We start from the raw sequence: 26,421 nt of genomic DNA, 5'->3' as shown, positions 1-26,421 counted from the left end.
GTTTTTCCAAAATATTCTAATTTACTGGCTTTTACCTGTAAATACAGTCTATTATACAGCATTATTCACATGTGAATAATATAAATACAGTCTATTATACAGCATTATTCACATGTGAATAATATAAATACAGTCTATTATACAGCATTATTCACATGTGAATAACATAAATACAGTCTATTATACAGCATTATTCACATGTGAATAATATAAATACAGTCTATTATACAGCATTATTCACATATGAATAACATAAATGCAGTCTATTATACAGCATTATTCACATGTGAATAATATAAATACAGTCTATTATACAGCATTATTCACATGTGAATAATATAAATACAGTCTATTATACAGCATTATTCACATGTGAATAACATAAATACAGTCTATTATACAGCATTATTCACATGTGAATAATATAAATACAGTCTATTATACAGCATTATTCACATGTGAATAACATAAATACAGTCTATTATACAGCATTATTCACATGTGAATAACATAAATACAGTCTATTAAACAGCATTATTCACATGTGAATAACATAAATACAGTCTATTATACAGCATTATTCACATGTGAATAATATAAATACAGTCTATTATACAGCATTATTCACATGTGAATAACATAAATACAGTCTATTATACAGCATTATTCACATGTGAATAACATAAATACAGTCTATTATACAGCATTATTCACATGTGAATAACATAAATACAGTCTATTATACAGCATTATTCACATGTGAATAACATAAATACAGTCTATTATACAGCATTATTCACATGCGAATAATATAAATAGTCTATTATACAGCATTATTCACATGTGAATAATATAAATACAGTCTATTATACAGCATTATTCACATGTGAATAATATAAATACAGTCTATTATACAGCATTATTCACATGTGAATAACATAAATACAGTCTATTATACAGCATTATTCACATGTGAATAATATAAATACAGTCTATTATACAGTATTATTCACATGTGAATAACATAAATACAGTCTATTATACAGCATTATTCACATGTGAATAATATAAATACAGTCTATTATACAGCATTATTCACATGTGAATAATATAAATACAGCCTATTATACAGCATTATTCACATGTGAATAACATAAATACAGTCTATTATACAGCATTATTCACATGTGAATAACATAAATACAGTCTATTATACAGCATTATTCACATGTGAATAACATAAATACAGTCTATTATACAGCATTATTCACATGTGAATAACATAAATACAGTCTATTATACAGCATTATTCACATGTGAATAACATAAATACAGTCTATTATACAGCATTATTCACATGTGAATAACATAAATACAGTCTATTATACAGCATTATTCACATGTGAATAATATAAATACAGTCTATTATACAGCATTATTCACATGTGAATAACATAAATAGTCTATTATACAGCATTATTCACATGTGAATAACATAAATACAGTCTATTATATAGTATTATTCACATGTGAATAATATAAATACATTATACATTTACAGTACATGTACACATGTTACTGCATACGTCAGCAGACTAATTAGGAGTCTATGTTTGTTTACTTACTACTAAAAGACAAGTTGGCGAGTATGTTCACTATTTTATTTAAGGACTATGTTTAATGTATCATAAGATTTTCTGGTAAAATAAAGCCTTTAGTGACATGTTTTGTGATCCCCTTTATATTGAAAAGTATCAAAATACATTTTGTAACCGGTCCAGATATTGTGTAAACAGTGGTGTGCGTACAATGGTGGCACATTTCTCCGCCCTGACCTTCATCTCCATTCCTCTGCGCTCATATGCCCACCATGTGAGCGCACCGGCCTTTCAAATCTGCCTTGAATTTCCGTGAAGTGACGCTGGATTGAAAGTGGATTCTGCTGATCCCATCTCAACAAAGAGCAGCACGAGCTGAGATCATCTCAGTGAAGTGTGCCGTCGTACAAATGTCTTCCTTATGAGCACACCGGCAAAAAAAATAAATAAAAAGAGAATCCAAGCAAGTCCTTACATGTCGGAATATTTTGGATAAGTTCTTTTCTACAGGCCCTTTTTTTCCATGGAGTAAAACAGTTTCAGCCATCATGTTCATTCAATGATTTCACACACAAAAACCCCTAGGGGTATTTTTAAATAAGCTCGGATTCCTCCAACTCCTTTTCAAACATGTTGCATTGTGCAACAGCAAACATGCAATTCAACTTGTTGAAGCATGTCTGAAACTATTTGCACCTGAGCTATATGTCATTTTTTTATACATGTAAAGCAGGGGTGCCCACACTTTTGAGCACTTTCTAAATGACCGAGTCGAAGGGATCTACCTCATTCATATACCCTATTTTTCGGAGTATAAGTCGCACCGGCCGAAAATGCATAACAAAGAAGGAAAAAAACATATATAATTCGCACTGGAGTATAAGTCGTATTTTTTGGGGGAAATGTATTTGATAAAAGCCAAAAGCAAGAATAGACATTTGAAAGGCAATTTAAAATAAATCAAGAATAGTGAACAACAGGCTGAATAAGTGTATGTTATATGAAGCATAAATAACCAACTGGTATGTTAACGTAACATATTATGGTAAGAGTCATTCAAATAACTATAACATATAGAACAGGGGTGCTCATTACGTCGATCGCGAGCTACCGGTCGATCTCGGAGGGTGTGTCGGTCGATCACCAGCCAGGCATTAAAAAAATAGTCCTAAAAATGAGCGATCATAAATCTTCACTATGACGTCACTTCACGGCACCCGAGGGTCTTCTGAGATGACGCTGGCTGCTGCCAGCTCATTAAAATTACCGACAGGAAGGCGAGAAACACTTTATTTCAACAGACTCTGGCGCCGTACCTGTCGTCAAAACTCCAAAGACCGACTGCACAGTTGCACAGTTGCGCTAACAAAATAAGAGTCTCAGAAAGCTGGTGTGCACAAGCTAGCAAGCTACGGAGTTTGCCGACAATGTATTTCTTGTAAAGTGTATACAAAGGAGTACGGAAGCTGGACAAATAAGATGCCAAAAACCAACCACTTTCATGTGGTATTGGACAGAAAGGAGGACTTTTTTTCTCCTCCATTCGAAAATGCGGACGTTATCAGCACTACTGTCTGATTCCTATCAATGCAAGTCATCAGAATCAGGTAATACACCAACTTATATTCTTGTCTTCATGAAAGAAAGGAATCTATATGTGTTAAACATGCTTGTATTATCTTTAAACACATTTAACTTGTTAACAATATTAACTATATGTGTTAAACATGCTTGTATTATCTTTAAACACATTTAACTTGTTAACAATATTAACTATATGTGTTAAACATGCTTGTATTATCATTAAACACCTTTAACTTGTTAACAATATTAACTATATGTGTTAAACATGCTTGTATTATCTTTAAACACCTTTAACTTGTTAACAATATTAACTATATGTGTGCTTGTATTATCTTTAAACACCTTTAACTTGTTAACAATATTAACTATATGTGTTAAACATGCTTGTATTATCTTTAAACACCTTTAACTTGTTAACAATATTAACTATATGTGTTAAACATGCTTGTATTATCTTTAAACACCTTTAACTTGTTAACAATATTAACTATATGTGTTTTTAAGTTGTTAACAATATTAACTATATGTATTAAACATTCGTGTATTATCATTAAACACCTTTAATTTATTAACAATATTAACTATGTGTTAAACATGCTTGTATTATCATTAAACACCTTTAACTTGTTAACAATATTAACTATATGTGTTAAACATGCTTGCATTATCTTTAAACACCTTTAACTTGTTAACAATATTAACTATATGTATTAAACATACTTGTATTATCATTAAACACCTTTAACTTGTTAACAATATTAACTATATGTATTAAACATACTTGTATTATCATTAAACACCTTTAACTTGTTAACAATATTAACTATATGTGTTAAACATGCTTGCATTATCATTAAACACCTTTAACTTGTTAACAAAAACATATATTTCATAAATAAGTAAATATAAATTATATATATGAATGAGGTAGATCCCCACGACTTGATCAATTGAAAAGTAGCACATTTGTAATGTAATGACACTAGCGTCGTTAGCATTGGCTAATATGCCAAACAAGCTTCGAGCGTCTGTGTTAGCATTATTAACTTACGATGGTATTCTTCTTGTATTGTTTCAGCTTCACAAATTCTTTAGTAAATTCACCAAAAGGTCACCGTGGAGTTATTGAGTCTGTTTAGCTGATTGGAGAGCTAGCTTCTGCATGACCATGACTTCTTATTTGTTTGATCAGCCGTTGTACTGCCGTGTTACAGACACCGTTTGGAAACAATTAAAGCATGCAGATGAACATTTACAAAATCTTTCTGTATAAATGACTAATTTCATTCAACGTAAACATCTGCGGCTTATAGTCTGGTGCGGATAATATGTGGGACAAAATATTTTTTTATAAAATTTGGTGGGTGCGGCTTATATACCGGAGCTATTTCATTAAGTTATCGGATTCATCCGAAGGATAAATCCTCCTTTTCCAAAGCCCTATTTCCATCTCTTCCTGGAAAGTTTTCACAGTCCACATTTTACGACCGCTTTCGACCATTCCACCTTCAAAACATTCTTCTTAATTGGGACATCAAAACTAAAATTTCCATTTTCGTACAAATTCCCGGTTTTCCAGGAATTCCGAAATACCCATTTCAATTCAAACTGTTACTACGTCAACATCAAAAATTCCAACACCAACCCATTCGGGTCATCTCGGACAATTGTTGTTTCTCCTATATTTTAAAAAATTCGAGTTTTTCCCGAAATTCCCAAATTCCTCGGAAATTCCCATTCAAATGAATGGACGTATTCATAGTTACACCATGCCCAATAAACCCAAAAGGTTGCACCATGTTTTACCTGATTCCGACCTTTCAACCATTACCACACACTGCTCTTCACATAAGTCGAACGCAAAACACGTCCTTTTCCCAAAATTACCAATTTTCCCGGAATTCCGGGTAATTTTCTCCCTATTGACAATGAATGGGAAATATACAATCGACTGCATATCCCACATTTCTTATCCAATTTGAACCGTTCCAACATCCACACACTCCACTCACCCTGGACAATCAAACAACCATTTTCTAAGTTAAAAAAAATTCCAGAAATTCCCAGAATTTCCGTTTTTCCAAAGCCCTATTTCCACCTCTTCTTGGAAAGTTTTGACAGTCCACATTTTTCAACTGCTTTTGACCATTCCACTATCAAAACATTCTTCTTAATTGGGACAACAAAACTAACATGTTCATACAAATTCCCAGTTTTCCAGGAATTCCGAAATACCGATATAAATTCAAACTGTTACTACGTCAACATCAAAAATTCCAACACCAACCCCGTCGGATCATCCAGGACAATTGTTGTATTATCTATATTTTCAAAAATACACAATTTTCCCGAAATTCCCAAATTCCTCGGAAATTCCCATTCAAATGAATGGACGTATTCATAGTTACACCATGCCCAATAAACCCAAAAGGTTGCCTAATTTTTTTACCTGATTCCAACCTTTCAACCATTACTGCTCTTCACATAAATCGAACGCAAAACATGTCCCTTTCCCAACATTCCCAATTTTCCCGGAATTCCGGGTAATTTTCTCCCCATTGACAATGAATGGGAAATATATAATTGACTGCATATTTGAACTGTTCCAACATCCACACATTCCACCCACCCTGGACATTCAAGTCAGCATTTTCCCGGTTCCAAAAATCCCCAGATTACCAGGAATTGCCAGGAATTTCCTCCGATTGAAAATGAACGGGCAATATACAAACCTCTCCATATTCCACATTTCTCAACCGATTGGAACCGTTTCAACATCCGCACACTCCACTCACCCTGGACATTCAAGCCAGCATTTTCCCGGTTCCAAAAATCCCCAGATTACCAGGAATTTCCCCCGATTGAAAATGAACGGGCAATATACAAACCTCTCCATATTCCACATTTCTCAACCGATTGGAACCGTTTCAACATCCACACACTCCACTCACCCTGGACATTCAAGCCAGATTACCAGGAATTGCCAGGAATTTCCTCCGATTGAAAATGAACGGGCAATATACAAACCTCTCCATATTCCACATTTCTCAACCGATTGGAACCGTTTCAACATCCGCACACTCCACTCACCCTGGACATTCAAGCCAGCATTTTCCCGGTTCCAAAAATCCCCAGATTACCAGGAATTTCCCCCGATTGAAAATGAACGGGCAATATACAAACCTCTCCATATTCCACATTTCTCAACCGATTCGAACCGTTTCAACATCCACACACTCCACTCACCCTGGACATTCAAGCCAGCATTTTCCCGGTTCCAAAAATCCCCAGATTACCAGGAATTTCCCCCGATTGAAAATGAACGGGCAATATACAAACCTCCCCATATTCCACATTTCTCAACCGATTGGAACCGTTTCAACATCCACACACTCCACTCACCCTGGACATTCAAGCCAGCATTTTCCCGGTTCCAAAAATCCCCAGATTACCAGGAATTGCCCCCGATTGAAAATGAACGAGCAATATACAAACCTCTCCATATTCCACATTTCTCAACCGATTGGAACCGTTTCAACATCCACACACTCCACTCACCCTGGACATTCAAGACAGATTACCAGGAATTTCCCCCGATTGAAAATGAACGGGCAATATACAAACCTCTCCATATTCCACATTTCTCAACCGATTGGAACCTTTTCAACATCCGCACACTCCACTCACCCTGGACATTCAAGCCAGCATTTTTCCGGTTCCAAAAATCCCCAGACTACCAGGAATTTCCCCCGATTGAAAATGAACGGGCAATATACAAACCTCTCCATATTCCTCAACCGATTGGAACCGTTTTAACATCCACACACTCCACTCACCCTGGACATTCAAGCCAGCATTTTCCCGGTTCCAAAAATCTCCAGATTATCAGGAATTGCCAGGAATTTCCCCCGATTGAAAATGAACGGGCAATATACAAACCTCTCCATATTCCACATTTCTCAACCGATTGGAACCGTTTCAACATTCGCACACTCCACTCACCCTGGACATTCAAGCCAGCATTTTCCCGGTTCTAAAAATTCCCAGATTACCAGGAATTGCCAGGAATTTCCCCCGATTTAAAATGAAAGGGCAATATACAAACCTCTCCATATTCCACATTTCTCAACCGATTGGAACCGTTTCAACATTCGCACACTCCACCCACCCTGGACATTCAAGCCAGCATTTTCCTGGTTACAAAAATCCCCGGATTACCAGGAATTGCCAGGAATTTCCCCCGATTGAAAATGAACGGGCAATATACAAACCTCTCCATATTCCACATTCCTCAACCGATTGGAACCGTTTCAACATCCGCACACTCCACTCACCCTGGACATTCAAGCCAGCATTTTCCCGGTTCCAAAAATCCCCAGATTACCAGGAATTTCCCCCGATTGAAAATGAACGGGCAATATACAAACCTCTCCATATTCCACATTTCTCAACCGATTCGAACCGTTTCAACATCCACACACTCCACTCACCCTGGACATTCAAGCCAGCATTTTCCCGGTTCCAAAAATCCCCAGATTACCAGGAATTTCCCCCGATTGAAAATGAACGGGCAATATACAAACCTCTCCATATTCCACATTTCTCAACCGATTGGAACCGTTTCAACATCCACACACTCCACTCACCCTGGACATTCAAGCCAGATTACCAGGAATTTCCCCCGATTGAAAATGAACGGGCAATATACAAACCTCTCCATATTCCACATTTCTCAACCGATTGGAACCGTTTCAACATCCGCACACTCCACTCACCCTGGACATTCAAGCCAGCATTTTCCCGGTTCCAAAAATCCCCAGATTACCAGGAATTTCCCCCGATTGAAAATGAACGGGCAATATACAAACCTCTCCATATTCCACATTTCTCAACCGATTGGAACCGTTTTAACATCCACATACTCCACTCACCCTGGACAATCAAACAACCATTTTCTAAGTTCAAAAAAATTCCAAAAATTCCCAGAATTTCCGGTTTTCCAAAGCCCTATTTCCACCTCTTCTTGGAAAGTTTTGACAGTCCACATTTTTCAACTGCTTTTGACCATTCCACTTTCAAAACATTCTTCTTAATTGGGACAACAAAACTAACATTTTCATACAAATTCCCAGTTTTCCAGGAGTTCCGAAATGCCGATATAAATTCAAACTGTTGCTACGTCAACATCAAAAATTCCAACACCAACCCATTCGGATCATCCAGGACAATTGTTGTATTATCTATATTTTCACAAATACACGTTTTTCCCAAAATTCCCAAATTACTAGGAAATTCCCATTCAAATGAATGGACGTATTCATAGTTACACCATGCCCAATAAACCCAAAAGGTTGCCTAATTTTTTAACTGATTCCAACCTTTCAACCATTACTGCTCTTCACATAAGTCGAACGCAAAACATGTCCCTTTCCCAACATTCCCAATTTTCCCGGAATTCCGGGTAATTTTCTCCCCATTGACAATGAATGGGAAATATATAATTGACTGCATATTTGAACTGTTCCAACATCCACACACTCCACCCACCCTGGACATTCAAGCCAGCATTTTCCCGGTTCCAAAAATCCCCAGATTACCAGGAATTGCCAGGAATTTCCTCCGATTGAAAATGAACGGGCAATATACAAACCTCTCCATATTCCACATTTCTCAACCGATTGGAACCGTTTCAACATCCGCACACTCCACTCACCCTGGACATTCAAGCCAGATTACCAGGAATTTCCCCCGATTGAAAATGAACGGGCAATATACAAACCTCTCCATATTCCACATTTCTCAACCGATTGGAACCGTTTCAACATCCGCACACTCCACTCACCCTGGACATTCAAGCCAGCATTTTCCCGGTTCCAAAAATCCCCAGATTACCAGGAATTTCCCCCGATTGAAAATGAACGGGCAATATACAAACCTCTCCATATTCCACATTTCTCAACCGATTGGAACCGTTTCAACATCCACACACTCCACTCACCCTGGACATTCAAGCCAGCATTTTCCCGGTTCCAAAAATCCCCAGATTACCAGGAATTTCCCCCGATTGAAAATGAACGGGCAATATACAAACCTCTCCATATTCCACATTTCTCAACCGATTGGAACCGTTTCAACATCCGCACACTCCACTCACCCTGGACATTCAAGCATTTCTGTTCCGCTCACGCATGTCGGCCGTTCACGTATACAGGGCATCCATACGCAATTCTGACCGAAATTGCAAATCCTAGTATTACATGGAAGTACGCAAACTGTGCAGAATAATAATAAACATCCAAAGTGAGAACCGGCGTCCTTGTTTCATGTTCCCAAGTAATGGTGATCAAAGGAGATAAGATAACATTATTGACATACAGTACGGACTGAGACTTGTGCGGCGGGTCTTGTGGTCTTTTCAGTTGTCGATGAGTTAGTAGCACATTTCTGGCCAAATAAGACATTCTCGTTCCACCACGACATGTCTGCATTTTCAAGATAGTTGACATTTTACAGCTACAGTGGCGTCTGTGAGGTCAGTTGGAGCTGAAAAAATAACTCCCCAATTTGGACCTTGTGAAAGTGTTTGTTGTATGACGGCTGCTATCAAATATTCCAGTAATCGGATATTCTACGGAAATTCTTAACCATAGGGCAGGGGCCACCAAAGACTGTTTCTCAGTTGTAATGACAATTTCAAACAGAGTAAGTTTGGAGCTAACGTCAGGGACATTTTATCGTTTTTGTAATCGTTTTTTATCGATGTAAATACCCCGCCTGGAATAAAAAGGTGGGAGTCCACATAGATCTTGCTAGCATGGCTTCTAAACAAAAAGGATGACATGTGCACGTCACAAAGCTCTACCATAGGGTCCACTTCAATTAGTTTCTTAAAAGCATTCATGTTGACATTAAATAATAATAATAATTAAAGCTGCAAGCAGCGTTGGTCGGGCCCGCGTATTTGGCAGGTGCTAGTCCTAAGTGTCCCAATACTTTTGGCAAGTTGTAGTCCTAAGTGTCCCAATACTTTTGTCAAGTTGTAGTCCCAAGTGTCCCAATACTTTTGTCCAGTTTTCGGCCTAAGTGTCCCAATACTTTTGTCCAGTTTTCGGCCTAAGTGTCCCAATACTTTTGTCCGGTGGTAGTCATAAGTGTCCCAATACTTTTGTCTAGTGTACCTACCTTGTCTGCATTGTGTGGGCACGCTGGTGCTTCCTGCTTTTAAGCAGCCATCTTAAAAAAACAGCAGCATCAGCGCAGCGGGTCTTTGAAGGGTCATAAAATCAAAACCGGAGCAGGTATTAAAAATCCCATCTATACTTTTAATCACAAGGGTTTAATCTCTCTCCTGTGTTAGTTTGAAGCCGAAACGACAAACGCGCTCAGAGGAGATAGTTTTTGAAGGAAGGTGACTGGTTTTTACAAAAAATTTGTTTTGAAGGGGGAATAGCAAACTTCCTGTTGATTTTTGCTGGGGGTTGTCAGTTTATGAAATGTAGGTCTAAGTGAGCCCTACATAGAGGTTTTTGTTTCATGTCTCTCCGACTTTCCCAGTGGGAGTTACAGGCAGTTTTGTCATTTTTTTCTTCCGAGAAGCAGTTTTTTGTGCGTTTCATTAAAAAATTGCGCTAGAGCATAATTTTGAGATTTGGGTTAGGTTTTTTTATTAGATCGCAATTTTTGCCAGTCCTGATGTGTGTGTTCAGTTCGGTGAGTTTTGAAGCATGTTAAGGGGGTCAAATTACAGCTCAAATAGGCAAAAGTGACTGTTTTTAGTACTTTTTTGTCTTGAAGGGGGAATTGCCAACTTCCTGTTGATTTTTGCCCGATTATATACAATTATGAAAACTAGGTCTAAGTCAGACCTACATACAGGTTTTTGTTTCATGTCTCTCCGATCTTCCTAGTGGGAGATATAGGCAGTCTAGTTTTTTTTCCCCTAGGGGGCGCTAGAGCGCAATTTTGAGTTTTGAGTTTTTTTTGTTTTTTTTTAAAAGGTAATTTTCGCAGGTCCTGATGTGTGGGTCAAATATGGTGAGTTTTATAAGTGCAAAAATTATGACTAATGTGATGAGGCTGCATTTTTATTTTCACTTATTCATTTTATTTCATTTATAAAACTAAACAAAATCAATTAATCACGCTTACACTTTCAACCCTGCGGCTCGTTTATGTTTTTTTTTTGCTGACAACCATAATGCAAATAGTATAAAAAAAAAAAGCAAAGGTGTGTGAATAGGTGTGTTATTGTTTGTGCTATGATGCTATCTTTTGGACGAGTACCCGTCTGTTTAGACCGAGCTTTCATCCGGATGTCCATCTTCTAGTCGTCCATAACGTTTCTACTCGTAAAGGTTCTTCATTTATCACTCCAAGCGACAAATGTAAGTTTTACAATATAACTAAAACAATTCTTACTGACTAAACCGCCCCATGTGTGATGTCTGTAGGAGTGTTTTCATGCACATTTGCTACATGCTGTGATAATGTAATAAAGCCGGCGTTTTTAGCATTAGCTGATATGCTAACACATTTACGTGTCTGTGTTAGTATTATTAACTTACAACGGCATTCGGTTTGCATTTTTTCAGTCGAGGGAAATCACCAAAAAAACGTCACCGCGGAGTTATTGAGTTTGTTTAGCTGAATGGAGAGCCGGCTTGTGTTTTGTTTGATCAGCCATTTTACTGCCGTGTCACAGACACCGTTTGGAAACAATTAACCTCTTAAGGTCCAAGATGTTTGTTTACATGTTTTTTTTATTTCTCTTTGCTATTTGGGCTTATTGTCCCCTAATTAGAATAAAAACTAAGAATCATCTTTTTATATGATGTACTTAGTCCATAAGTACACAAACGTGTACTTCATGCTAATTCTTATTTTTACACTTTTTGTTTTCCAAATTCCATTGTATGTTATACTCTTCTGACACCACCGGATGGCAGTATAAGTGTCCACATAAGTGGCCATAGGACCCCAATTCAGTAGTGTACACAATTTTGGAAATAAGAGCTAAAAGGTGCTGTCCACGCATGTAACCACTAAGCCTTTAGAGGTTTTAAGGTACATAAATAAACATTTACAAAATATTTCTGTGTAAATAACTAATTTCACAACGTATATATCTGCGGCTTATAGTCCGGTGCGGCTAACATATGGAAAAATACTTATTTCTCCTCAAATTTAAGTGGGTGCGGCTTATATACCGGCGCGCTTTATAGTCCGGAAACGTGACACAGAATTTGAACAGTAACGCTGTTTATCGATTCTTGGGGTCACGATTCGATTCAAAATCGATTTTTTTCGATTCAACGCAATTCTCGATTCAAAAAGGATATTTTCCCGATTCAAAATGATTCTCTATTAATTCAATACATAGGATTTCAGCAGGATCTACCCCAGTCTGCTGACATGCAAGCAGAGTAGTAGGTTTTTGTAAAAATATTTTAGAATTGTAAAGGACAATGTTTTATCAACTGATTGCAATAATGTAAATTAGTTTTAACTATTAAATGAACCAAAAATATGATTTATTTTATCTTTGTGCAAATATTGGACACAGTGTGTTGTCAAGCTTGAGATGTGATGCAAGTGTAAGCCACTGTGACACTATTGTTCTTTTTTTTTTTATAAATGTCTAATGATAATGTCAATGAGGGATTTTTAATCACTGCTATGTTGAAATTGTAACTAATATTGATACTGTTGTTGATAATATTCATTTTTGTTTCACTACTTTTGGTTTGTTCTGTGTGGTGTCTCTCAATTGCTCTGTTTATTGCAGTTCTGAGTGTTGCTAGGTCGGGTTTGCTTTTGGAATTGGATTGCATTGTTATGGTATTGATGTGTATTGTTTTGTTGGATTGATTAATTAAAATAAAAAAAAATATATATATATATATACACACACACACACACACACACACAGGTAAAAGCCAGTAAATTAGAATATTTTGGAAAAACTTGATTTATTTCAGTAATTGCATTCAAAAGGTGTAACTTGTACATTATATTTATTCATTGCACACAGACTGATGCATTCAAATGTTTATTTCATTTAATTTTGATGATTTGAAGTGGCAACAAATGAAAATCCAAAATTCCGTGTGTCACAAAATTAGAATATTACTTAAGGCTAATACAAAAAAGGGATTTTTAGAAATGTTGGCCAACTGAAAAGTATGAAAATGAAAAATATGAGCATGTACAATACTCAATACTTGGTTGGAGCTCCTTTTGCCTCAATTACTGCGTTAATGCGGCGTGGCATGGAGTCGATGAGTTTCTGGCACTGCTCAGGTGTTATGAGAGCCCAGGTTGCTCTGATAGTGGCCTTCAACTCTTCTGCGTTTTTGGGTCTGGCATTCTGCATCTTCCTTTTCATAATACCCCACAGATTTTCTATGGGGCTAAGGTCAGGGGAGTTGGCGGGCCAATTTAGAACAGAAATACAATGGTCCGTAAACCAGGCACGGGTAGATTTTGCGCTGTGTGCAGGCGCCAAGTCCTGTTGGAACTTGAAATCTCCATCTCCATAGAGCAGGTCAGCAGCAGGAAGCATGAAGTGCTCTAAAACTTGCTGGTAGACGGCTGCGTTGACCCTGGATCTCAGGAAACAGAGTGGACCGACACCAGCAGATGACATGGCACCCCAAACCATCACCCAACCATGCAAATTTTGCATTTCCTTTGGAAATCGAGGTCCCAGAGTCTGGAGGAAGACAGGAGAGGCACAGGATCCACGTTGCCTGAAGTCTAGTGTAAAGTTTCCACCATCAGTGATGGTTTGGGGTGCCATGTCATCTGCTGGTGTCGGTCCACTCTGTTTCCTGAGATCCAGGGTCAACGCAGCCGTCTACCAGCAAGTTTTAGAGCACTTCATGCTTCCTGCTGCTGACCTGCTCTATGGAGATGGAGATTTCAAGTTCCAACAGGACTTGGCGCCTGCACACAGCGCAAAATCTACCCGTGCCTGGTTTACGGACCATGGTATTTCTGTTCTAAATTGGCCCGCCAACTCCCCTGACCTTAGCCCCATAGAAAATCTGTGGGGTATTGTGAAAAGGAAGATGCAGAATGCCAGACCCAAAAACGCAGAAGAGTTGAAGGCCACTATCAGAGCAACCTGGGCTCTCATAACACCTGAGCAGTGCCAGAAACTCATCGACTCCATGCCACGCCGCATTAACGCAGTAATTGAGGCAAAAGGAGCTCCAACCAAGTATTGAGTATTGTACATGCTCATATTTTTCATTTTCATACTTTTCAGTTGGCCAACATTTCTAAAAATCCCTTTTTTGTATTAGCCTTAAGCAATATTCTAATTTTGTGACACACGGAATTTTGGATTTTCATTTGTTGCCACTTCAAACCATCAAAATTAAATGAAATAAACATTTGAATGCATCAGTCTGTGTGCAATGAATAAATATAATGTACAAGTTACACCTTTTGAATGCAATTACTGAAATAAATCAAGTTTTTCAAAATATTCTAATTTACTGGCTTTTACCTGTATATATATATATATAAAACAAATAGATTTTTTTAAAAATGATAATCGATTCTGAATCGCACAACGTGAGAATCGCGATTCGAATTCGAAGCGATTTTTTTCCCACACCCCTATTGCATACCACAGTTTGAGGATCCCTACTCTCCAACACTATTTCCATTCCCTTGATATCCAGTCGGATTTATTTCCAAATAAGAACAAAATTAGCAGCATCCCGGCATTTATTGTGTCACCTTAGCCGCCCTAAAGATCTAAAACGACGACACAGACGAGGTAGAACGGTGGAAAAGGAAAGTCCCGCAGATCCGCTAGGAAACGAGACCCACTGATATTATCTATTCATCAACAGCGACGTACACCAGCGCATCTGCCAAGATGATGTACCGTCCAATTAAAGCGAGCGAGAGTCCACCCTTCCCCCAACACCATGTCATCTCTGCAGCAAGAACCGGCCATTATTAGCAAGAGACCATGTGGCTCTGTTTGCTTCAAAATGGAAAATAGCTTGCATGGGATGAACAAATTGCTTCTCTTAATTGCCGACCTCGTTTCGAGTTCTTTTTTATGCGACACGAAATCGATTGATTTAGAGACGCTGGCTGGCGAGGACGTTGGAAATGTAGCCAAGCGCCTTCAAAGCCTGGTGAATCAAAGCAATGGAAAAGAGCGCAGACAAAGATGGAGACGTCCTTAGCAACCGAGAGTGCATGTGTGTAATGTACCTCCGCCCTTTTTTTCCACCATCACAACATTAGTCAGCCGCGACAGCGCTCGGTCCTGCAGCATTTGTTCGGGCCCGGAATCGAAAAGGCAGAGGAAAAAAGTCCAGTAAATCTTTAGATGTAAATACCCCGCCTGGAATAAAAAGGTGGGAGTCCACATAGATCTTGCTAGCATGGCTTCGAAACAAAAAGGATGACATGTGCACGTCACAAAGCTCTACCATAGGGTCCACTTCAATTAGTTTCTTAAAAGCATTCATCTTGACATTAAATAATAATAATAATTAAAGCTGCAAGCAGCGTTGGTCGGGCCCGCGTATTTGGCAGGTGCTAGTCCTAAGTGTCCCAATACTTTTGTCCAGTTTTAGTCCCAAGTGTCCCAATACTTTTGTCCAGTTTTAGTCCCAAGTGTCCCAATACTTTTGTCAAGTTTTCGGCCTAAGTGTCCCAATACTTTTGTCCAGTTTTCGGCCTAAGTGTCCCAATACTTTTGTCCAGTTTTCGGCCTAAGTGTCCCAATACTTTTGTCCAGTTTTAGTCCCAAGTGTCCCAATACTTTTGTCAAGTTTTCGGCCTAAGTGTCCCAATACTTTTGTCCAGTTTTCGGCCTAAGTGTCCCAATACTTTTGTCCAGTTTTCGGCCTAAGTGTCCCAATACTTTTGTCCAGTTTTAGTCCTAAGTGTCCCAATACTTTTGTCCAGTTTTAGTCCCAAGTGTCCCAATACTTTTGTCAAGTTTTCGGCCTAAGTGTCCCAATACTTTTGTCCAGTTTTCGGCCTAAGTGTCCCAATACTTTTGTCCAGTTTTCGGCCTAAGTGTCCCAATACTTTTGTCCAGTTTTAGTCCCAAGTGTCCCAATACTTTTGGCAAGTTGTAGTCCTAAGTGTCCCAATACTTTTGTCCAGTTTTAGTCCCAAGTGTCCCAATACTTTTGGCAAGTTGTAGTCCTAAGTGTCCCAATACTTTTGTCAAGTTGTAGTCCCAAGTGTCCCAATACTTTTGTCCAGTTTTCGGCCTAAGTGTCCCAATACTTTTGTCCAGTTTTAGTCCCAAGTGTCCCAATACTTTTGTCAAGTTTTCGGCCTAAGTGTCCCAATACTTTTGTCCAGTTTTCGGCCTAAGTGTCCCAATACTTTTGTCCAGTTTTCGGCCTAAGTGTCCCAATACTTTTGTCCAGTTTTAGTCCCAAGTGTCCCAATACTTTTGTCAAGTTTTCGGCCTAAGTGTCCCAATACTTTTGTCCAGTTTTCGGCCTAAGTGTCCCAATACTTTTGTCCAGTTTTCGGCCTAAGTGTCCCAATACTTTTGTCCAGTTTTAGTCCCAAGTGTCCCAATACTTTTGTCAAGTTTTCGGCCTAAGTGTCCCAATACTTTTGTCCAGTTTTCGGCCTAAGTGTCCCAATACTTTTGTCCAGTTTACGGCCTAAGTGTCCCAATACTTTTGTCCAGTTTTAGTCCTAAGTGTCCCAATACTTTTGTCCAGTTTTAGTCCCAAGTGTCCCAATACTTTTGTCAAGTTTTCGGCCCAAGTGTCCCAATACTTTTGTCCAGTTTTCGGCCTAAGTGTCCCAATACTTTTGTCCAGTTTTCGGCCTAAGTGTCCCAATACTTTTGTCCAGTTTTAGTCCCAAGTGTCCCAATACTTTTGGCAAGTTGTAGTCCTAAGTGTCCCAATACTTTTGTCCAGTTTTCGGCCTAAGTGTCCCAATACTTTTGTCCGGTGGTAGTCATAAGTGTCCCAAGACTTTTGTCTAGTGTACCTACCTTGTCTGCATTGTGTGGGCACGCTGGTGCTTCCTGCTTTTAAGCAGCCATCTTAAAAAAAACAGCAGCGCAGCGGGTCTTTGAAGGGTCATAAAATCAAAACCGGAGCAGGTATTAAAACGCTGTTCTGTTATTTTATACACAAGGGTTTAATCTCTCTCCTGTGTTACCGTATTTTCCGCACTATTAGCCGCACCTAAAAACCACAAATGTACTCAAAAGCTGACAGTGCGGCTTTTAACCCGGTGCGCTTTATATATGGATTCATATTACGATTCATTTTCATAAAGTTTCGATCTCGCAACTTCGGTAAACAGCCGCCATCTTTTTTCCCGGTAGAACAGGAAGCGCTTCTTCTTCTACGCAAGCAACCGCCAAGGTAAGCACCCGCCCCCATAGAACAGGAAGCGCTTCTTCTTCTACTGTAAGCAACCACCCGCCCGCGTAGAAGAAGAAAAAGCGCGCGGATATCACCGTACGTTTCATTTCCTTTGTGTGTTTACATCTGTAAAGACCACAAAATGGCTCCTACTAAGCGTCAGGGATCCGGTTCATGAAAAGACGCAATCTCTCCATCCGCACACGGATTACTATTTCACAGCAACTGATATTCCTGTGAACCGCACTGTGGATACAACGGGAGCACGTACGGTGAATATTCGCACCACAGGGAATGAGAAGTCATCCTTCACTGTGGTTCTAGCTTGCCATGCTAATGGCCAGAAACTTCCACCCATGGTGATATTCAAAAGGAAGACCTTGCCAAAAGAGACCTTTCCAGCCGGCGTCATCATAAAAGCTAACTCGAAGGGATGGATGAAGAAAAGATGAGCGAGTGGTTAAGGTAAGTTTAAGTTTACGCGAAGAGGCCGGGTGGCTTTTTTCACGCAGCTCTGTCCATGTTGATATACGTATGTTTGTGATTGCACATTTGCGTACATTTTGGGAGTGAACAGAGTTGTTAGAACGCTGGTTTTTAATATATTATTAAAGTTTGACTGACCTATCTGACTGTTTTTTTGACATTCCTTTAGCGCAGTTAGATGCGGCTTACAACACCGGGCGGCTTATAGGTGGACAAAGTTTTGAAATATGCCGTTCATTGAAGGCGCGGCTTTTAACCCAGGGCGCCTTATGGTGCGGAAAATACGGTAGTTTGAAGCCGAAACGACAAACGCGCTCAGAGGAGATAGTTTTTGAAGGAAGGTGACCGGTTTTTACAAAAAAAAATTGTTTTGAAGGGGGAATAGCAAACTTCCTGTTTATTTTTGCTGGGGGTTGTCAATTTATGAAATGTAGGTCTAAGTGAGACCTACATAGAGGTTTTTGTTTCATGTCTCTCCGACCTTCCCAGTGTGGAGTTACAGGCAGTTTTGTCATTTTTTTCTTCCGAGGAGCATTTTTTTCTGCGTTTTATTAAAAAATTGCGCTAGATTTGTTTTTTTTATTAGAGCGCAATATTTGCCAGTCCTGATGTGTGTGTTCAGTTCGGTGAGTTTTGAAGCATGTTAAGGGGGTCAAATTACAGCTCAAAGAGGCAAAAGTGACTGTTTTTAGTACATTTTTGTCTTGAAGGGGGAATTGCCAACTTCCTGTTGATTTTTGCCCGAGGAAATTCATTAATGAAAAGTAGGGCTAAGTGAGCCCTACATAGAGGTTTTTGTTTCATGTCTCTACAACATTCGTACTGGGAGTTATAAGCAGTTTTCTTTCTAGGGGGCGCTAGAGCGCAATTTTGAGTTTTGGGGTTTGGTTTTTTTTTATTAAAAGACAATTTTCGCAGGTCCTGATGTGTGGGTCAAATATGGTGAGTTTTGAAGCATGTTAAGTGGGTCAAATTAGTGCTCAAAGAGGCGGCGGAATAATAATAAAACCTTAGAAAAACAATAGGTCCTTATGTCCCGTTGGGATTCCTTTTACAATGGGCCATGCGGGCCCTAATAATGCAAAACCCAAAAGCAGTGAAGTCGGCACGTTGTGTAAATGGTAAATAAAAAATAACTTTCAACTTATATTCAATTGAATAGACTGCAAAGACAAGATATTTAACGTTTACACTGAGAAACTTCATTTTTTTTTGCAAATAATCATTAACTTAGGATTTAATGGCAGCAACACATTGCAAAAAAAGTTGTCACAGTGTGTTACATGACCTTTCCTTTTAACAACACTCAGTAAAGGTTTGGGAACTGAGGAGACACATTTTTGAAGTGGAATTCTTTCCCATTCTTGCTTGATGTACAGCTTAAGTTGTTCAACAGTCTCCCTTCTCATATTTTAGCCTTCATATTGCACCACACATTTACAATAGGAGACAGGTCTGGACTACAGGCACTCTTTTACTATGAAGCCACGCAGTTGTAACACGTGGCTTGTCATTGTCTTGCTGAAATAAGCAGGGGCGTCCATGACAACGTTGCTTGGATGGCAACATATGTTGCTCCAAAACCTGTATGTACCTTTCACATTAATGGTGCCTTCGCATATGTGTAAGTTACCCATGTCTTGGGGACTAATACACCCTCATACCATCACACATGCTGCCTTTTACACTTTTCACCTAGAACAGTCCGGATGGTTCTTTTCCTCTTTGTTCCGGAGGATACAACGTCCACAGTTCCCACAAACAATTTGAAATGTGGACTCGTCAGACCACAGAAGACTTTTCCACTTTGCATCAGTCCATCTTAGATGAGCTCGGGCCCAGCGAAGCCGGCGGCGTTTCTAGGTGTTGTTGATAAATGGCTTCTGCTTTGCATAGTAGAGTTTTAACTTGCACTTACAGATGTAGCGACCAACTGTAGTTACTGACAGTGGTTTTCTGAAGTATTCCCGAGCCTATGTGGTGATATCCTTTACACACGGATGTCGCTTGTTGATGCAGTACCGCCTGATTTGCTACCGGGCCGGAGAGAAACATTAAATAATTTATAAATGACTGCATTTTCTCCGACTTAACTTTGGCCTGTCCCACCAGACCAGGGGGGGTCAAACTTGTTTTCATTGAGGGCCACAACGCAGTCATAGCTGCCATTGGAGGGCCGCTTGTAACAGTAAATAATTAATGAATTTGCCTATGAATTTAAATAATTTTTTTTAAAATTACGGGAAAAAGTAAAAAAAAATCTGCCGGTTTTACTACCGTTTTTACAGAAAAAAACTTGCAGGTTAGTGCCAGTAAAATATTGTACTGTAAAATATATGTTTTTTTTTTTTTTACAACATATTACTGTAAATAGAAATACAGTACCGCTGTTTAATTTTATTTTGGCAACTTACATGACAGTTTTTTACCATAAGAAAATGTGGTAGCATAAAATCATCAACCGTGGATTTTACAGTAAAAAAAAAAACAACAACTGACAAATCAGTCGACAGAATTTTACTGTGAAAAACAAACATTGGTCGTTTTTTTTCCAATTTTCAGTAATAATTTTACAGTAGAATCTATTGGTCATTTTTATAGTGTACAATTTGATGGACGACTTGCTTCAAAATCATAAGTTAAGCAGATATTTAAGTATTTATTTGGATTTTCACCAACAAAGTTGGATAATATAATATTTCTTGCAATATTGGACACTATTTTTTCCCTTGTCAAATTAAAAAAACACCTACCGTAATACATTTAGTAAGAAAATGAAAAAGTAGAGAAAGAAAATATAAGGTGTTTTACTGTAACATATTATTTCCAGGCTTTTGCGGGCCATATAAAATGAGGTGGAGGGCCTTGAGTTTGACACCTGTGCACTAGACCAGGGGTCGGCAACCAGCGGCTCCGGAGCCGCATGCGGCTCTTTGATCACTCTGATGCGGCTCAGCAGCTTACTTGCTGAACCCCCCAATTTTCCCGTGAGACTTCCGGATTTCAGTGCCTCTCGCAGAAAACTCCCGGGATTAATATTCACCGATTTTCACCCTTACGGCTATAATAAGGGCGTGCCATGATGGTACAACATTTGGCGCTCTCTACAATCTGTATTAACAGCGTGCCAGCCCAACACTTTTTATACAATATACATCTTTTGCTTGCACACGTTCGTGACAGCAAGGCATACTTGGTCAAGAGCCACACAGGTTACACTGACGGTGACCATATAAAACAACTTTAACACTCTTACTAATAATGCGCCACACTTTGAACCAAAACCAAACAAGAATGACAAACACATTTCGGGAGAACATCTGCACCTTAACACAACATAAACACAACAGAACAAACACCCAGAATCCCATGCAGCCCTGACTCTTCCGGGCTACATTATACACCCCTGCTACCACCAATTATTCTTGCCGTATTTAAAATAATGCCTACATTGATTGTAGCTGAGATAGGCTCCAGCGCCCCCCGCGACCCCAAAGGGAATAAGCGGTAGAAAATGGATGGATGGATAAACCGGTCCCTGGTGCAAAAAAGGTTGGGGACCACTGACATTGATGATCTTCGACAAGCATGTTTGTAGTATGTCCTTAAAAACAGCATCGCCATAGGGAAATAAGAATCCCAACTCGTGAATGAAAAAAAAAAAACCTGCCATTTTATTTACTCAACTGCAGAGAGTACGCGACCAAATCACGTCAAACAAAGTGAATAATTCATTCACGCGCACAGTGGAATTATGCCAACTGTGCCTCAGTGCGCAAGCTGGCCAACATGCCAACAATGTAGATCAGAATCTAGGCTGTGCTCTGTTGTAAACAACACATCTCCATGATTAACTAAAACCGTAAACAGGTACTTGAATAACTTATACGTGCAGTGGTGAATGGAGCGAAGCAAAAAAAGATGATGACGTGAGCACGAGTTAGTACGTTCGTAGACGAATCCATCCAAAATCGATGGATACCAGAGGGGAAGTGGTAGCCGTATCTGGCCGAAAACTTCCAGTTCTCGTCCGTGTTTGTCATGAAATGTGTGTTTACTTCAATATCGTTGTTTTGTTTACAATCTCCTTGGACACAGGAGGGCTTTGAGGCAAACCGCCAAAGGATTTGAATGGAGTTTAACACTGAAATTGTTCATATTTTGCAGATATTGCCTCATATTTATCAAAGAATCCTTCGCAGTTATGTTTCTAAAATATTTGTCTTCCAATGTGATTTGCTGATTAGAATCATGTTCAACAAAACTGATACATGTCCAAGTAAAAAAAAAAAGTATCAACGATACAGCCCCTGTATTTACCTGGTATCGGGTCGACACCAGAAATGTGTGGTAGTATCGACCACCTATGGCTAGCATCACGCTTGAAAAATACTGACACGTCTTTGACCAAGTTAGCCAACATCCTTAAACAAGTTACCACTTCTGTGTTCACTTCCCTCTACAACTCCGTCCCCCGGCCGCTCAAACATGCAAAAACAAAAGAGTCTTAATGTGTCACAGCATGCCCGCAACAACAACAACAAAAAACCCAGCTTTTAGAATGCACCTTGAACGTACCTTTCCTCGCGGCTAGTCCCATTGTGCTGCGTTCGCGGTCCTCGCCACGATTTTTAACCGACGAATGAAAAAACACCAACACCGGGGGAGCAGCGTCCTTTTATCCGTGTCTTCCTCCTTGGTTCTTCGCCTGAGACGGACAAAGATGAGAGCCGGGGGACGACACAAGCGTGAAAACCGGCGCGGAAACAGGAATAAATAAAACCAGGCACACACAAAAAAAAAAAAAGTAGCTTACGCGAACGCCTCAGTTGTACAAAGATGGAGGGCGTGTTTGGGGTGTAAAGTAGCCGAGTGGACTGCCTTGTGGTCGGCTAAGCAGCGAGCCTGTTGCCACTTCCTTGCTTTTTTTGTGCCTTAATAACAGCGGCAGGCTGAAGCTGTGAGAGGGGGGAGAAAAGTTGAGGGAGAAGAAAAAAAGACAACGTTCAACGAGGGCGCGCTGTTGCGTTCAATGGCATTGCTCGGCGTAACAGCGCCCTCTGCAGGATCTCAGCGGTGGTACGTAAGCAGCGTTTGGCACGACTGCGCCCCCTTCAGGATTATACATGCAAGTGTTCAATTTGACTCAATGTGCATTTTGGATTATTACGGAGCCCCTAAAGCAGGGGTCCTCAAGTACAAATCTTGAAGGTCCACAAATGTTTTTTTGAAACAGGCTGGGTCCGTTTATTATCGGTCAAGCTTATATAGTAGCAGGAGGTAGGTAGTAGTTTAACATTTTCTTAAAATTAACAAAAATAAAATAAATATCCAATAAAATACATGAAAGATTTTCTTTGAAACAAAAATAAATAAGAACTTAAATAAAACTTTCAGTTTTAACAAAAAATAAATACTTTTAAACACAACCCTCCTATCCCTGGTAAACAAATGACCTCAACAGATCTCATTCATGTGCAAACATAACTATTGTACAGTGCATCCCCATTGTGTAAAACACAGCTGCTCAATGGGAGAATTGGGCTCTTGGGGTTGAAACCAAGACTTTGAACTTTGGCACAAAACATTTGATGATCATTGCCACTGAATAAATCCAGGCCAGTGTCATTAAGTACACTTCTCTGAAATCATGAGAAGTGTACTCATGATTTCAAAGTACACTTCTCCAAGACTTGCACAAAGGACAGACTGGTGGATTATGCAGTGATAAGATATCAGGCCAGGGTGGTGTTCTCTCAGACGTGGAACCAGTCCCTTCTCTCTCCCCAACATGGCTGGAGCTCCATCAGTAGCAATGGACACAACTTTCTTCAGATCTATCCTTTTTTCATTCAGCATTTCTGATATTGTTTTATAGATGTCTTCTCCCCTTGTTTGTCCACTGAGGTTTGCCAGGCTCAAAACATCTTCAATAAACTCCCCCTTTTCCTCATCATAATACCTCACAAACACCAACAACTGAGCATTTTGTCAGTGGTGTCAGTGGACTCATCCACTGCTAGGGATATGCACTCTGTGTTTTTTATTCCATCACAGAGCTGCTTGGACAAATCACCAGCCAGTATTTCAGTACGTCTGGTAGCTGTGGCATCAGAGAGTGGGATTTGATTTATTTTAGCTGTCATTTCCTCCTTTTCTTTGCCTTCAAACATGGCACCATCACTTCAGTCAAGCATTCTTTAATTATTTCTGCATCAGAGAATGGCTTCTTGTGTTTACCCAAAACCCATGCCACTCTGAGTGAGCACTCTGTTGCTATTTGTTGTTGTGTCATAGATTTAACAAAAATCTTGCTTGATGTTTCATATGAATTTTTCAGCCTCGTGATTTCTTTTTTTCTTAGCTCTGAATCATGAGGAAATGTCTCTTCAAATTCGCGGTGCTCTTTCAGATAGTGACGTTTCAGATTTTCACTTTTCACCAGAGCAACAGTACTGTTGCATATTAGACACATTGGTCTGGTACTTGCAGTAGGTAGGATGAAACATATTGCTCTGTCCATTCTTCCTTGTAATGCCGGTTTTCCCTGTCCACCTTTCTTTTACCAGCCTGAGCCAACTTGGAGCATGCCATTGTGATTTGATTCACATTCAGTGACTGACGAGTGAACAGTTAGCGAAGTAGCGATACGAGACAACTGTGTGCCTGCAGCGGAGGGTTCCATGCACTGTGCACATGTGTATGACCCAGGTGGTAACAGCCTATCAGCGCGTCGTTGTGATCGAGATGACAACCCACACCCCGGAATCAGCCAATCAGAGTGGCGTTCTCTCGCTCTCACTCCGTCTCTCTCTCTTTCTCTATCTGAGAGAGAGAGAGAGAGAGAGAGAGAGAGAGAGAGAGAGAGAGAGAGAGAGAGAGTGAGACACGGAGAAGTGTAAACGAAACGTGGAGATATTTGACTAAAAACAACAAAGAACGTTGACTTGCGCTAGCGATAACTCAAAGATAAATACAATTATAATATTTTTTTATAATAATTATAATTATAATAATATATATATATATATATATATATATATATATATATATTTTAATTTTTTTAATTTTTTTTACTATAATTCGTGCTGGGTCCGGACGGACACGTCGCTGGGTCCGGACATGGACCGCGGTCCGCCTGTTGAGGATCCCTGCCCTAAAGGGACATGGGGGATTTTTTTTTTTAATAATTTATATTTTTTTATTTTTTTTTATTTTTTTTAGACATGTATCTCGTGCGCACGATATTTTTTTTAAATAAAATTATTTAAAAAAATTATTATTTTTGTATTTTTTAATTTTTTTTTAGACATGTATTTCGTGCGCACGAGAAAGTTTGTCGTGCGCACGAGATAGTTTTTTTTAAAAAGTATTAAAAAAAAATAATAATAATAATTTTAATTAATTAATTTTTTTAGACATGTATCTCGTGCACACGAGATAGTTTCTTTTTATAAAATTATTAAAAAATATATTTTTTAATTTTTTATTTTTTTTAGACATGTATCTCGTGTGCACGAGAAATTTTGTAAAAAATTATAAAAAATGTTTAAAAATGTTTAGACATGTATTTCGTGCGCACGAGAAACTATCTCTTGCACACGAGAAAGTTTCTCGTGCGCACGAGATAGTTTTTTAAAAATAAAGTTATTAAAAAATAATAATAATTTTAATTAATTAATTTTTTTTAGACATGTATCTTGTGCGCACGAAAACTTTTTTCATGAAATTATAAAAAAAAAATATATTTTTTGTAATTTTTTTATTTTTTTTAGACATGTATTTCGTGCGCACGAGATAGTTTTTTAAATAAAATTATTTAAAAAAAAAATTATAATAATAATTTTAATTAATTAATTTTTTTAGACATGTATCTCGTGCACACGAGATAGTTTCTTTTTATACAATTATTTAAAAATATATATTTTTTTTTTTTTTTTTAGACATGTATCTCGTGTGCACGAGAAATTTTGTAAAAAATTATTAAAACATTTTTATTTATTTTTTATTTTTTAGACATGTATTTCGTGCGCACGAGAAACTATCTCTTGCACACGAGAAAGTTTCTCGTGCGCACGAGATAGTTTTTTTAACATAAAGTTATTAAAAAATAATAATAATAATTTTAATTAATTAATTTTTTTAGACATGTATCTCGTGCGCACGAGAATCTTTTTCATGAAATTATAAAAAAATATATATTTTTTGTAATTTTTTAAATTTTTTTAGACATGTATTTCGTGCGCACAAGAAACTTATAGTTTTTTAAATAAAATTATTTAAAAAAAAAAAAATTTTTAATTAATTAATTTTTTTAGACATGTATCTCGTGCACACGAGATAGTTTCTTTTTATAAAATAATTAAAAAAAA

At 38.5% G+C, this 26,421-nt stretch overlaps 1 protein-coding gene across 9 annotated transcripts in view; it reads right to left on the bottom strand.

Moving 5' to 3' along the window:
• LOC133616672 (myosin IXB) overlaps positions 1–23,071 on the bottom strand; it is a 302,457-nt gene extending 279,386 nt beyond the window's left edge. For 6 of the 9 annotated variants that reach the window (XM_061976209.2, XM_061976214.2, XM_061976213.2 and 3 more), the window contains exons 1-2: positions 22,866–23,070; positions 22,628–22,757 (exon numbers count right to left, since the gene is read on the bottom strand). The gene's annotated coding sequence lies outside the window, so the exon portion shown is untranslated. Of the gene's footprint in view, positions 1–22,627; positions 22,758–22,865 lie in introns of all 9 variants that reach the window. The other 3 variants (XM_061976218.2, XM_061976215.2, XM_061976210.2) reach the window with 2 other exon arrangements.
• Between the last annotated feature and the right edge of the window lie 3,350 nt (positions 23,072–26,421).

The sequence above is a fragment of the Nerophis lumbriciformis genome, linkage group LG14 (genome assembly GCF_033978685.3).
Source record: "Nerophis lumbriciformis linkage group LG14, RoL_Nlum_v2.1, whole genome shotgun sequence".
NCBI classification, from domain to species: domain Eukaryota; kingdom Metazoa; phylum Chordata; class Actinopteri; order Syngnathiformes; family Syngnathidae; genus Nerophis; species Nerophis lumbriciformis.
The sequence above is the reverse complement of the archived record's forward strand: the minus strand, read 5'-3'. Positions and strand labels throughout refer to the sequence as shown.